Raw genomic sequence first — 15241 nt, 5'->3', positions numbered from 1 at the left:
ACAATTCAAAAGTGATGGCTGATTTTGATGATTTAATTTTCAATAAATTTTTATTTATTGTTACTTTTGTGAGTTTCAAGTGATTTCAGTGAGAATTGTGGGTTTTTCCTTCTTTAACTGAGGGGTACCAACAATTTTGTCCACGTGTGTAAGTTATTTATTAATAAATGTCAAAATGTTTTTGAACCATACTGAATTTATTTGACGGTCAGTTTTTGATTACAGGCAGACTCTAATAAAACTACCAGGTTACATCAGCATATATCACAGTAACTCAGTTAGACATTATGATGTTCTGGACCTTTGCTGACTGGACCTCTCTGAATTTTAGCTGAGTACCCCTGGCTTAGAAGAAGAGGGACATGAGTCAACAACTTCTAATGACCCAACATCAGTCAGTGGAGAAAAAATAAGAAAAAGAAAGCAAAGCTAAATGAAACTATTTTTAATAAGCCAGTTGCTTGTCCTGTGAATACTGCCTCTTTAGGGAACACTACAGCTGGAGCTAAGGTTAACGTTCAGGAAAGGGAGCCTGATGGAGAGGAAACATCAGCTCTACCTGATGGAGAGGAAACATCAGGTCTACCTGATGGCAGGAGGAGGAGCTGCTGACGCTGTAATGTCTATAAGTATCTAATTGGTAGTTTGAAATAAAGGAGCTGCTGCTGCTGCGTGTGTGTGTGTGTGTGTGTGTGTGTGTGTGTGTGTGTGTGCGCGCGCGCGCGCGCGCGTGTGTACGCGTGGATGTGTGAGTGCACGCGCACATATATGAGAACCTGACCTGGCTTTGGTTTATGAGGTTGGAGTATACCCACTAGAAAAAACTAGACTACACCACTGGTTATGACTGTCATTACTGTGTACACGACTTGCTTTGATTTAGAGTTAGGGGAAGTGCAGTGGGGGCAGGCAATACAATGAAAGTCAGTCTGTCTATGCCTGCCAGCGCAGGAGCTTTATTGTGCAACAGCGGGCTCCGAAGCCCCGCCCACCAATGAAACGAAATATGGAGATGGTGATGAATTGGGGTCTATGGAGCAAAAGCTTTTTGGAGCCAACCCTAGCGGACAGCGTGATATTGCAAGTTTTTGACACTTCCGGGTGGGCTTCAATTCTGGAGGCAGATGCTACGTCCACTATATATACAGTCTATGGTCTCAAAACGAAAAAACGGAAGCACGTGACCACTGACCATCACGGGTCAAATAGACTCCCTACCAAAATGAAAGCCTTACTAATAAAAGATAAACTACGTTAAATAGCATTTTTATTTTTGCACAGTATTTATTATATACACTACTAGGGTTGTGATAATGTTAGAAAATAATAATAATTATTATTATTTTTGGAAACGTGTCTGACTTAATGCCGAGTATGCGGACGCAGCTCTCACTTTGGTTGTACAGGGACCGAACTGTGTCTCTTTTAAGCATGTAGATCTTCATTCATTCGGTGTTTTTTGTTCATTCCGAATCTTTCACATCATACTGATTTGTAATATTGATTCCATAAGGGATAAGAGAGTCCTCAGCCAATCCTGCCCCTAGTTGCTCTACGGTCCAGTGTGTTTGATGACACTTTTTACGTCACTGGCTCCAAAAAAATCCAAAACGGCGACCAGGAAGTAGCAAAATCAGGGCTTCATTTTCTCGGCGTTGAAACCAACGGGTGACGTCACGGTTAGTTTACGCCTGTTTGAGACCTGAAACGAAAAAACGAAAAATTGAAATCCAAAAAACGAAATTCGGCCGTAATTTGCTTGTGTTGGTTTCGTTTTTGGTTTTGAATTGAGAAAAAAAAAAAACTTTTTTCGTTTTTGGTTGAAAACGAAAAAACGAAAATTGAGCCGTTTTTCCATTTTTCGTTTGTTGGTTTGGTCAGAAAAACAGATTATACTTTTGGCCCCCGGACAAGGTACGTTTTATCCGTTTGTTTCCTGGCTATAAAAGACACAAGCAGAAACAAAAAATCAAGCCGTTTTTTCGTTTTGAGCAATAAACAAAAAAACAGGAAACGGTTCGTTTTTTCGTTTTTTCGTTTTCACCCCCAAAATGAAAATACGACTCAATATTCCGTTTCATTGGTGGGCGGGGCTTCGGAGCCTGCCAGTGCACAGTAAAGCTCCTGCCCATCACAATAAAGCTCTTGCGCTGGCATTCATAGACAGACTGATTTTCATTGTATTGCCTGTCCCCACTGCACTTCCCCTAACTCTAAATCAAAGCAAGTCGTGTACACAGTAATCACAGTCATAACCAGTGGTGTAGTCTAGTTTTTTCTAGTGGGTATATTCCAACCTCATAAACCAAAGCCAGGTCAGGTTCTCATATATGTGCGCGTGCACTCACATGTCCACGCGCGCGCGCGCACACACACACACACACACACAGCAGCAGCAGCTCCTTTGTTTCAAACTACCAATTAGATACTTATAGTGTCAGCAGCTCCTCCTCCTGCCATCAGGTAGACCTGATGTTTCCTCTTCATCAGGTAGAGCTGATGTTTCCTCTTCATCAGGTAGACCTGATGTTTCCTCTTCATCAGGTAGACCTGATGTTTCCTCTTCATCAGGTAGACCTGATGTTTCCTCTTCATCAGGTAGAGCTGATGTTTCCTCTTCATCAGGTAGACCTGATGTTTCCTCTTCATCAGGTAGACCTGATGTTTCCTCTTCATCAGGCTCCCTTTCCTAAATGTTAACCTTAGCTCCAGCTGTAGTGTTCCCTAAAGCGGCAGTATTCACAGGACAAGCAACAGGCTTATTAAAACACTGAAATGGTTTCATTTAGCTTTGCTTTCTTTTTCTTATTTTTTCTCCACTGACTGATGTTGGGTCATGAGAGGTTGTTGACTCATGTCCCTCTTCTTCTAAGCCAGGGGTATTCAGCTAAAATTCAGAGAGGTCCAGTCAGCAAAGGTCCAGAACATCATAATGTCTAACTTGAGTTACTGTGATATATGCTGATGTAACCTGGTCGTTTTATTAGAGTCTGCCTGTAATCAAAAACTGACCGTCAAATAAATTCAGTACGGTTCAAAAACATTTTGACATTTATTAATAAATAACTTATATATAACTGTATATCTTAAAATAAAGTGCAGAACTTAAAAAAGCATGACTGAACAACCTGAATTAACTTCTATACATCTTTAACAATACCTAAATCTCATAAATGTAAACATGTGAACACTTTTACATTTTTGTCTGTCTCATATCACTCCCCTAATATCTCTGCAGCTTAATGGGAGAGCTGAGCTGCTGCTTGTTTGAGCCATTCTCAAAACATATTTTGATTATGTTCATAGTTGAGAAAGCTGCCTTACAGCTGTATGTTGAGCCAAACATGGTCAGCATGTGACCACAGTCTGTCCTCTAGAGATGTATAAGGCACAAAAGATACGGTCCGAATTTCCATATAACCACTTAAAAATGCGCAAACACATGTATTAGTATGTTTTTTTGACATAACGTTCATTTTTTCTCTGTGTCAGGAAGCGGTGAAGCTGTATGGGACAGGGAATGATGTCTGGCTGAGAACAGGGCTCACTAAAGGCCGACCGCGGTCCGGATCCGGACCCAGACGCCGTCTATACGGGTGTAAATTTGACAGGTCGCTTCTATTTTACCGGTGCAGCTTTCCCGTGTTTATCATTGGTCTATCGGCTCAGAAACGCACAGACCAATTATGTCCGAGTTCAGGCATCCCATGTGACGCTACTCAGCCAATGACGTCGCTGAATCGCATCGCAGCTCTGCCTTCAAAAAGCAGCTGAGAGATGAGGGACAGAGAGGACAGTAATGATGGGAGTTCGGCTCTTTTCAGAGAGCTTTTGGCACTGCTTCCAAAGAAAAGCCGGTTCTTTCGGCTCCCAAATGGCTCCGAATTTATTATTCTTTGTAGTCTCATGTTTTTGCCTAACCTGGCAAATATGAATCATTTGTGTTTTGACAAACTCTTTTTCATTCAGTGTTTTTATGAGAAGCCTTATAATTGACTCATTTTGTACATTTGCTCTATTACAAAAACAGGTATTCTTGCTTTCGTTTATTATTTCAACCAAACTTTTTTTCACAAAAAATAAATGAACAAAACTCTGCACATGAACCCACAGAACCAGAACAGAAACAGAACCAGACTCAGTATTCAAACAGTATAAATGTCTTCAGAGCAGGCTGACATTCAGAAAAATCAGATGGCTGAGCTTGGATGGGCTGATACATTTCTTCTTTCAGTGAATATCTGCCGTGTTTTTGAGAAGATTCTCTCAGATGGAAGAAGTTGTCTCTCCTCCATCACCTTCACCAGGTGGGGCAGACTGAGGCCTTGTCCTGCTCCAGCTCAGTGGGTCGTCTGCTGGTTGGATGAGGGGTTCCTCTAGATATGATCCTCCATTACCACATCAGCTGTAGGATTTCTCCTGAATCATCTCCTGTAGCTCTTCCATCAAAGAGGCTCCACACAGCAGAAGTTTGAGGTTCCTCCTCCACTTGGTCCTCTAATGGTGGAGGTGTCAGACTGCTGCTCATATTCTCTGAAGTGTCTCATCAACAGCTCTGTTGTCACTGAAGGCAAGCTTCTTTAATCGAGGATCCAGTAACATGTTTTCTGCTAGGACAGTGTTAAACTCCATACTCCATTAAATACGTTAGGAGTCGGCTCTTCAGATTCACGACAAAGCATCGGCTCTGAGAGTCGTATCTTTTGTGCCTTATACATCTCTAGAGGACAGACTGTGGTCACATGCTGACCATGTTTGGCTCAGCAAACAGCTGTAAGGCAGCTTTCTCAACTATGAACATAATCAAAATATGTTTTGAGAATGGCTCAAACAAGCAGCAGCTCAGCTCTCCCATTAAGCTGCAGAGATATTAGGGGAGTGATATGAGACAGACAAGAATGTAAAAGTGTTCAAATGTTTACATTTATGAGATTTAGGTATTGTTAAAGATGTATAGAAGTTAATTCAGGTTGTTCAGTCATGCTTTTTTAAGTTCTGCACTTTATTCTAAGATATACAGTTACATATAAGTTATTTATTTATTTATTTATTTATTTATTTATTAATAAATGTCAAAATGTTTTTGAACCGTACTGAATTTATTTGACGGTCAGTTTTTGATTACAGGCAGACTCTAATAAAACTACCATGCAGGTTACATCAGCATATATCACAGTAACTCAAGTTAGACATTATGATGTTCTGGACCTTTGCTGACTGGACCTCTCTGAATTTTAGCTGAATACCCCTGGCTTAGAAGTAGAGGGACATGAGTCTAGAACATCTAATGACCCAACATCAGTCAGTGGAGAAAAAATAAGAAAAAGAAAGCAAAGCTAAATTAAACTATTTCAGTGTTTTAATAAGCCTGTTGTTTGTCCTGTGAATACTGCCCCTTTAGGAAACATACAGCTGGAGCTAAGGTTAACATTTAGGAAAGGGAGCCTGATGAAGAGGAAACATCAGCTCTACCTGATGAAGAGGAAACATCAGGTCTACCTGATGAAGAGGAAACATCAGGTCTACCTGATGAAGAGGAAACATCAGCTCTACCTGATGGCAGGAGGAGGAGCTGCTGACGCTATAATGTCTATAAGTATCTAATTGGTAGTTTGAAATAAAGGAGCTGCTGCTGCTGCTTGTGTGTGTGTGTGTGTGTGTGTGTGTGTGTGTGTGTGTGTGTGTGTGTGTGTGTGTGTGTGTGTGTGTGTGTGTGTGCGTGCGTGCGTGCGTGCGTGCGTGAGTGCACGTACACATATATGAGAACCTGACCTGGCTTTGGTTTATGAGGTCGGAGTATACCCACTAGAAAAAACTAGACTACTGTGGGGAATTTTCATTTTACACATATATTAAACTATCATGTTTTTTATTGCTTTTTGCTTATTACTTATAATCATTTTAATTACTCTTTTGCTTATCAATTACAAACATCATTTTATTACTTTTTTACTTATTACTTATAATCGTCATTTTAATTATTTCTTACTTATTGCTTAGATCATCATTTTATCACTTTTACTTACAATCATCATATTAATCACTTTTGCTTATTACTTATGATCATCATGTTATTACTTTTATTCATTACTTACATCATCATTTAATTACTCCTTTACTTATTACTTATATTCATCATTAACCTTCGTTGATCATATTATGTGTGCTTGCAACTTGTATTAACCCTATAATCAAATGTAATAAAGTGCTTATGAATGCATGTTTGAGTTCTAGCTCATAACCTGGAAAAGTGTTGATCTAAGCAGGTTGTGCAGGTTTCAATATCTAACTTAAAGGAAAGTGTGTTTAAGGTAAATGCTTGATGCTCCACTTGACTAAAGGCTTGTGGTTACAACTGACCTTTCAAAGAGCTGAGGGGAAAACTCTCCCCCTCGCTTCAAACTAACAAACTGAAATAAGAATAGCATCTAGGATGGCAGTTTAGTGTGGACAGGTGACAGTTTTAAAATTAAAAATAAAGAACATCCGTTAAAACTATGCAATACCTGGAAGAAAGAGGGGGGTCTGCGGTTACAGAGATGTGCAACTTGTCACGTACTCACAGAGGACAGAGACAGGGTAAAAGGTTCAAACAACAGCTAGATGTTTAAACAAGAATAAAAGTTAAAGTATTAAACCATAAAACAATATTGGGGAATTAAGATTAAAATATAATGTTCATAAGAAAAATACTTAAAAGAAAATGTAATCAACAATGTCTTAAATTAACAGTAAATTGGGGACAGGCATAGAAATCTTATATTAACCTATGAGGATCCTAGATTAAAATAGGGATAAAATCAGATTAATCTGCCTTATACAAATAATTGAATTATTGATATTGTTGTACTATTATTAAATATAAATTTAATAAGCTGAATTAATAAAACTCAAAGCTCAGCATAAATTGAGCAAGAAGCTCAGACCTGTTGTCTGCAGAAAGCTGAGTTGTAGTCTGTGCAAAGCTCACAGGAAGTCACACCTCAGGCAGGCACATACACACACATGCAAAGTACTCTCAATACAGGGTGAAGACGGCTGTGGTTGGACGAAGACTGAAGACATCCGGCAGTGTGAACCAATCAGAAGACAACAGCTTCTTAGTTAAAAACTCATGTAATAGTTTAGAATTCGCTCTTTGTTGTGAACAGCTGCATGCAGAGGAATATTGTCTTAGTTTTAAGTCAGATCTGATGCCAGCTAGATCAACATAGAGTCTGCATGCATGCATTTCTGTACTATCCAATGCGTTTTTACTAAATATTCTTAAATGAATATTTTGACTCTGGGTCATCCTTGTCTCCGAGTGTTTTTTCCCTCATTAACAGTACCAAAGAATCCGCTCTGACACTACACCACTGGTTATGACTGTCATTACTGTGTACACGACTTGCTTTGATTTAGAGTTAGGGGAAGTGCAGTGGGGGCAGGCAATACAATGAAAGTCAGTCTGTCTATGAATGCCAGCGCAAGAGCTTTATTGTGATGGGCAGGAGCTTTATTGTGCACTGGCAGGCTCCGAAGCCCCGCCCACCAATGAAAGGGAATATGGAGTCGTATTTTCATTTTGGGGGTGAAAACGAAAAAACGAAAAAACGAAAAAACGAACCGTTTCCTGTTTTTTTTGTTTTTTTGTTCAAAACGAAAAAACGAAAAAACGAACCGTTTCCTGTTTTTTTGTTTTTTGCTCAAAACGAAAAAAGGAAAAAACGGCTTGATTTTTTGTTTCTGCTTGTGTCTTTTATAGCCAGGAAACAAACGGATAAAACGTACCTTGTCCGCCCCTGACCAGCCTTCATGATTTTTCTTGCGCTTCAAATGCTGGCACTGAGCTTAAATGCACAGTTTGTTCAAATATGCTGTCAAAGAAATTCCTTCAAACCAGAACACCTTACAACATTTGTCTTCATATTTATCACATCTCAAGTCATTCTGAAGAAGAAATTTGTGTGTCAACATTATGTTCACGTTAATGCAGCCTTCATATTTTTTCTGCGCTTAAAATGCTGGTACTGAGCTTAAATGTACAGTTTGGTCAAATATGCATCAATGAAATTCCTTCAAACCAGAACACCTTAAACATCATTTGCCTTCATATTTATGACATTTCAAGTCATTCTGAAGAAGAAATTTGTGTGTCAACATGAACTTCACGTTAATGCAGCCTTTATGATTTTTCTGCGCGTCAATTCTCGCCTGAAATTTCTACTGAAGATGTACAGAAAGTAAATTGAATGCTGTTCTTGAACTGTTTGGAGTACAGGCATGGTTGGGGTCTCATTTGAAAGCTGACAACCTGAATTTTCACCCAGTTCAGTCAGAATTACTCTCGGTGCTACTGGCACAGAGTTATGTATGTTGGAACACTGAATTAGGATGAATTTTATTCTCGCCTAAATTTCTTCATGAATAAAACACCTGAAAATTAGTGTGGCAGCACTGTGACACCTTGAAACACAAAAAGGCAACAGCCTGGGGTCTTACATAGTTCAGGACAAAATTTCAGAGCAATACTACAAGAAATGAGTGTTTCACACATGTTTTTGTACTAATATGGCCCGGCGCTGTCAATTTTGGACACCCTCTGTACATCCTCTGCACACTCTGGGCAAAAATGGTTTATGTTCATTTTTCAGCCCGTTTTCACATTACTTTCACTCCAAAAACTCATAAAGAACTCAAAAACGGCACTTCAGAGTGGCTCCAGTGTGGATCGGAGAGTCTGGGAGGGAGAGAAGAGGCTCCGGCTGCGCTGCGCCGGAGCCTAGGTGTGAAGAGTCATAGAACCCTGCTGGCAGAGGCTCTATTTATATCCTGCTATTCAGCAGGCTCATTGGCTACCAGCCCTGTCAGTCAAACGTTTCCTCTGACGTGATTTGCTCAGAATTTACTGACAAAAAGAGGTAGATCCAGATTGGTCAGTCTCGGCTACGGTTGGCCATTTAGGGCTCGTAGGCAGGCCAGAGTCACTTGATTGGTTGAAACGTGGTGTAAACATAAAGGAAAGACTTCAGTTGCCATGGTGAGTCCAAGAGCACATGGATCTCTGCAGAGCCCGAGGCTGAATCCCAAACCGCCCCCTACACACTATCCCTACACATTACCCCTCCGTTTGCGCGTTCCCGCGGAGGGTCCTCCATATTAAGGGCCGTCCCAAACCGCGTAGTGTGGAGGGAGAGTGGACTGTTCAGCCCTTAAATAGCGAGTCTGCATTGATGCTCACTCTGGACAACTTTTTCAGGAAGTGAAACGTCGAAATGGAGGAGGAAACAAACATATTGATGTGAGTTCCACATGCGTCCATTATTTCTCCCACGCCTTTTTCACACTGACAGAACATCACAAAAAGAGTGGTGTAAAAAGATAAATCAAAAGAAACAAATCTTCTTCTCTGCTGACGTTTGATTTAATTGTGCACCCCCTGACACCTTAAAATTTGAACACAACTGACAGAATTCATTTATTCATTTGTTGGATTTGAAATGCAAGATAATAGGATTGGAAAACATGTGAGTGAAAAAAGTGGGATGCTTTTGTCTTCTGGAAGCAGCAGCGATCCTTGGTAGTTGCAACCTGTTCCACAGCGCTACAGCCAAGACAGTAGGCGTCTTTGTGTTACCATGGCGATGACATCTTCCGTTTTCCGGTGAGGCGACAGGGAGTCCCATTCCTGACGAACCGTCCCCCTTCAATAATAGGTGCTCTCCACAGCTGCGAGTGTGACTTCTTTTGGAGTGACACTCGGTAGTGGAGGGGGAGTGTGTAGGGGGCTGTTTGGGATTCAGCCCGAGAGATAGTAAGAGTTGCGACACTTCCCATAGGGTGCTGTTGTACGCTTTCTTCTGGTCTACTTCCGGGTTGTGGAGGCTTGTTTAGTTCCTAGCACCGCTTCGACAGTGATAGCCACCGTTCATTTGCACTGCAGGTTGTTGAGTATATGTGGAGGTAAGTTGATGAAATGCCTAGCTCTTTTGAATTGTCAACTGCCTATATTTTATCAGAGGCTCTTTATGATGCATATGCTGAGCTTTATTTGTATTTGCGCAGCGTAATTATATATATTTTTTATCTTGGTAGACAACCGAATTTCTGCTACTTTTTTTTAGCTTGACTCTGCTGTTAGCTGTGAAGTTATCTCCAGGGATATATAGACGGATTAATTGTTGATGAGTCACTACCTCTTTTTAATTTTAGCGTCTTTATATTATATCAGAAGCCCTTTGTGGTGCATACATTTATCTGTATTTGTGAATATTGGCAGATGACCGACTTTCAGGCATTGCCATGTGCTTGTTAGCTCTTCTTTGAAAGCTACCTAGCTACATCGCTACCTCTTTTTAATTGTCAAGACTACGTCCTTTATATGAGACCCTTTATAATGCATAAACGTATCTATCCATCTGCCAGTATCCCGAGAGCCCTCACTGAAGACACGAAAACCCTCATCAAAGTGTACTAAGTAAGTGTATGGCAACCTGCATTCTTTACATCAAAATGTTTTGAATTTATTATATACAGATTACAATTTGATGTTTACATCAACTAATTCAACAAATAATCAGACTCAAAATTGATTACTATGTACATTACAGAATTTTGGACAACAAAATGGTACTAAAAGATTGAAAATTGATGTACAACTGATGCACACAAAATAATAATAATAATAATAATCATAATAATACTAGTAATTAATAAAAATAATAAAAAAACAAAATTTCTGTTTTTTCTAGGCCAGAAATGAGAGGCTTACAGATGCACAACACATTTTAAATCATTTTCGTCCCTCATGGTTGCTGGTGCTGGGGACAGGTGCTGGTGCCTGCTGGTGCCTGCTGGTGCCTGCTGGTGGCGACTGCTGGCGGCGACTGCTGGCTGTGGCCACTGAGGGACACTGGATTCTGCGGGCAGTGTGCTTGGATTTGAGAGGCCGAGTATGTCCATGACAACGAGAAAGGTATTTGGCAGTGGCCTTACTGTTGTGACCTTCGGTGAGGAAGTCTGCCCAGTTTTTGTTGCCTTTTTTGTCTGACTCTTGCTGCCAAGGTGTCCCTTGTCACGGATATTTATCTTCCTCTCAGCCCTGATGCACTTCAGTTGAATTCTCAATCTCAGCCTGATGTAAGTTGTCACATTTTTTTTTTCAACTCATGGCATGAGGGAAGGTTGCTGTTCAGACTCATGGCCTCTCTTTCCAGCTCTGCCACGACATTGGTGTGCCAACCTGGTGTGCAAAGTGTTGAATATGTTCTCTCCCTATTTTACTTCATCTACTTTTTAGTGTCCAGGACACACATGAAGAGGATGTCTCCCCACACACAAATCATTTGATTATTTTTTTATTATTTCAAAAATAATTGTAAAAAAATAACATGTTGTTGTTTCTCCCATTGTCAATAAAACATACTATTTCATTCATCAAAGCATAATGAGTTGTTATTCTTGAATATATATTTTGTGTATGTTTTGTGTATGTAAAATGGTTATAGTGAGTCAACTCCTGCCTCATCAGAAGTGGCTGGACACTATCTGCTGAATGGACTGTAGGATTTCTGGATATATGTTTTGATATATGTTTGTAAGGGTTTTCTCCACCAATTATAACCATAAGATTATAATAATGTTTCTGTAACTGGGGTTAAGATTACTTTGTGCAGAATTATTAAGTAGTCTAACTAGTTTTCGGCCAGTGAAATATTTGAGTTAGCCTAAAAATAATAATGCAGCATCTGAAGCATCTCTTGCTGCAGACAAGAAAAACCTCATAAAGTAATCAAGGGAATAATTTTAGCTCAATAAGATTATGAGTAGAATTTCGGTAGCTGAAATCAAATACAAGTTAGGGACCAAGATGTGAACAATAAACCATTGAGTCAACTGGATTTAGTTACTAAACATTTATTTACTAACAACAACAACAAGACAACAACAACTAATTATGATTAAATGATGTCTATCAACTAAAAGCACAGCAAACACGACGAGCACAAAGCACTAACACAAAACAAACAATAAGCAGAATGTTAATGACGGGGAAGGAAAGGAATAGAGTACAATATTACGACGCAATATTGGGAGAATATTGCGTTATAATATGGCGCTCTGGGAGGAAGGAATTAGAAGACCACACCTGAAAGCAGCCGTAACTTTTAGTGAAAATTTGCCAAATGAATGAATTTAGGGAATCTAAGAATTTAGAGGAATGCACCAAGTATTCAGTGATTGAAAGGTACTTGTGTGCCGATGATGATGATCATGAAGGTGACAATGATGCGTGCGGTTCGGTCGGCCTGTGGAAGCGGGTCGGAACAACGGTGGACAGAGTGGAGCCTCAGAGTGATGGATAGCAAGTCGACTTCAAAATTCAGGAGAACTCAGGAGAACTCAAAATGACTCAAAAGAACTCAGAGTGGTGCTATCAAGAGAACTCAAAATGGTGGTTTCAGATGTGGTCTTTTAAAGGGTGCCTTTGCATATCATTAACTCAGCAGGGGTCTGGTACATCCCCTGTCAGGGAAGGCCGAGGTCCTGAGGTCCCACAGAGTTACATTTTCAGGTAATTTCTGTAACTTTCCAAAATATTGAAATTTGGTGAACATGGTTTATCTAGGAGCATTACTGATAGATAGCTGATTAAAATGTTACCAAAAATGCTCATATGTGATCGGCAGACAGGTTAAAATTATGACATTGATACTAATCAGGAAGAATAAAATATTAAAAGTAAGGCAAGAGGTAGATTTATCACACAGTCATTGAAAAGTTCACTTGTTTGGTGAAGTGGATGTACATAAAAGGAGTTTTGTCCAGAATTGGGAGATGATTGTCTTTGTTAGCTTTGAGGTGAGTCCAGAGTTCCTTTGTCTGTGAATGGAATGTCTTTGAAGTGATCCTCCAGGTTTCTGAGCTTCCTCTCCTCTGTGGTTCAGGAATCAGTCAGAATTTTATTGCCCTCAATTTGTTTCCTTTGAGGCTTGATGGTGCTTGGGGTTTTGAGCCAGTCTCTTGCTAAGACAGGTTCAATACACATCCTGGAGGTCTGTATTGGGGGAATCTTTTAAAGTCAGCTCTCGGCATCACCTCCTGCTGACTTAGTTCGTCGCACATCCATGCCAGTCATGTCCCACATCTGGCATGGCATCTTGGTGTCACTCTTGCTTTGCTGATCAAAAGGAGAGCCTGTCTCCATCCTGTGGCTGCAGAGGAGCTAGGACTCCAGAGCTTAGGTGGAGGAATAAACAAAACCCTGTCCTGGTTCTGTTTCATTGTTGATGATGGCTGGTGGATCTTACAGGACTGTTGTTACTCTGCTTTTCAATAACTCCCAGACTACGGGTAAGTGAATCAGAGAAATATAGACATTGTCTGGAAATACAGTAATCCAGCTGGGCAAAAATTAACATCTTCAATCATCTTACATTTCTGTGTAAAAGTCGATTTTCCATGCTAACACGAATGTGAAACATTCCCTCCAAAACCCCAAAAGTGTCTTTAATATGTCACCTTACGGCTCAAAATGTAAAACTGACATTTACATACATACTCCAATGAATTAATAATCAAACAAGTACTTGGAGGTGTGATTTTATTCCTTTTTTACCATGAAATATAATCGCCGCTCTCAGTCCCATAGAAGGAAATGACAGCGCTGCCTCTGTTTGGAACTATTCAGGCTTCCATGAACCACGTGACCGCCCCGCTGCGAGAGCATGAGTGTCGCAACTCTTACTATCTCTAGGGCTCTGGATCTCTGCAAGCTGAACAGTACATTCCTGACGACAGCCTGGTCTTATTCATAGATTTCTATAAAGCATTTGACACGGTTAGTCATCAATTTATATTCAAAACACTTAATATCTTTGACTTTGGAAATCGCTTCCTAAACGTTGTCCAGGCACTTTATAAAGGAGGAAACAGCTCAGTAAAATTGGCTAATGGAACTTCACCCAGATTCTGCATAAATAGAGGGATAAGGCAGGGTTGTCCATTAAGTCCTTTTCTCTTTTTGTTGGTAACACAAATAATGAATGTTCATATTAAGAAATTTAACTTTGAAGGTATTCAAGCATTCGAGAGTTACTTTAAGCTTTCCCAGCTAGCAGATGATACTGCCATTTTTGTTAAGAATCATAGAGAAATAGATAAAATTGTAGAGTGTATTAGAGTTTTTTCAAATGTTTCTGGCTTGAATATGAATGTGGGTAAATCCATGATATTGCCATTGAAGAATTGTGTAGAACAACAGATACATGATATTCCTGTTAAATCTAGAGTGACTTACCTGGGGGTAATTGTTGACAAAAACCAGACTGATCAATGTACACTTCATTTTGAGCCAATTATTAGCCAAATAACAAATAGGTTTAAAATGTGGTTAATGAGAGATCTGTCAATATATGGTAGGACACTTCTTGCTAAAGCAGAAGGAATATCACGGTCTGTTTATCTTTCTTTGGCAATGGATATGCCATCAAAGGTACAAACAAAATTAGATCGTATTCTGTTTGATTTCATTTGGAAGAACAAAGTACATTACCTAAAGAAGGATATTGTGTGTAACAAGAAGGGAATTGGGGGGCTTGAAGCACTCTCTTTCCAATTACTGAATAATACATTTAAAATTAACTACTTATGCCGTTTGTTAAAAGAGAAGGTGAATATTTGGAACGCTATTCCTAATTATGTGTTTGACTAGGTAGGAGGAATTAACTTCTTACTAAAATGTAATTACAAGATTGAGAGAGTCCCTCTTGCTTTGTCAAACTTTCACAAACAGGCATTACTCTCCTGAAGGCTGATTTACAAGCGGGGCTTCTCGCCGACCAGTTGCTTCCTTTGGAATAACGAAAGTATTCAACACAAAAATAAATCATTATTCTTAAAACCATGGTTTGATCAGGGAATCATTTGGACGAATCAACTAATTAATGACCAGGGGCAAATCTTTAACTACAATGACTTTACGACTGAATTTAATTTCCCGGTTTCGCTCAAAGAGTTGTCTCCAATGCTATCCCGGGGGGCCTAATTCACCTCCTAAAAGGTGTTAAATTTAACCCTCAAATTCAAAAAATAGGAAAACAATTATTTATTGAACAAATAGATGTGATAAGGGGAAAATGCTCAAACAAATTTGTTAGAAATCTCATACAATCAAAAACAAGAGCTGCAGCTGTGTCTCACTGGAACTCCTTGTACGGTGAGATTGACTGGGACAGGGTGTGGCTGGTCGACGAGAAGT

The 15241-nt window shown here is 39.8% G+C and overlaps 1 long non-coding RNA gene across 1 annotated transcript; it reads left to right on the top strand.

Annotated features, from left to right (window-relative positions):
- The first annotated feature begins 9631 nt into the window (after positions 1 to 9631).
- On the top strand, positions 9632 to 11429 carry LOC127533177 (uncharacterized). Its single transcript, XR_007940937.1, has 3 exons — positions 9632 to 9945; positions 10408 to 10459; positions 10734 to 11429. It is a non-coding gene; the product is annotated as an uncharacterized LOC127533177 (long non-coding RNA).
- The last annotated feature ends 3812 nt before the right edge of the window (positions 11430 to 15241 follow it).

The sequence above is a fragment of the Acanthochromis polyacanthus genome, chromosome 3 (assembly GCF_021347895.1).
Source record: "Acanthochromis polyacanthus isolate Apoly-LR-REF ecotype Palm Island chromosome 3, KAUST_Apoly_ChrSc, whole genome shotgun sequence".
Lineage (NCBI taxonomy): Eukaryota > Metazoa > Chordata > Actinopteri > Pomacentridae > Acanthochromis > Acanthochromis polyacanthus.
This window is presented reverse-complemented; position numbering and strand designations above follow the sequence as displayed.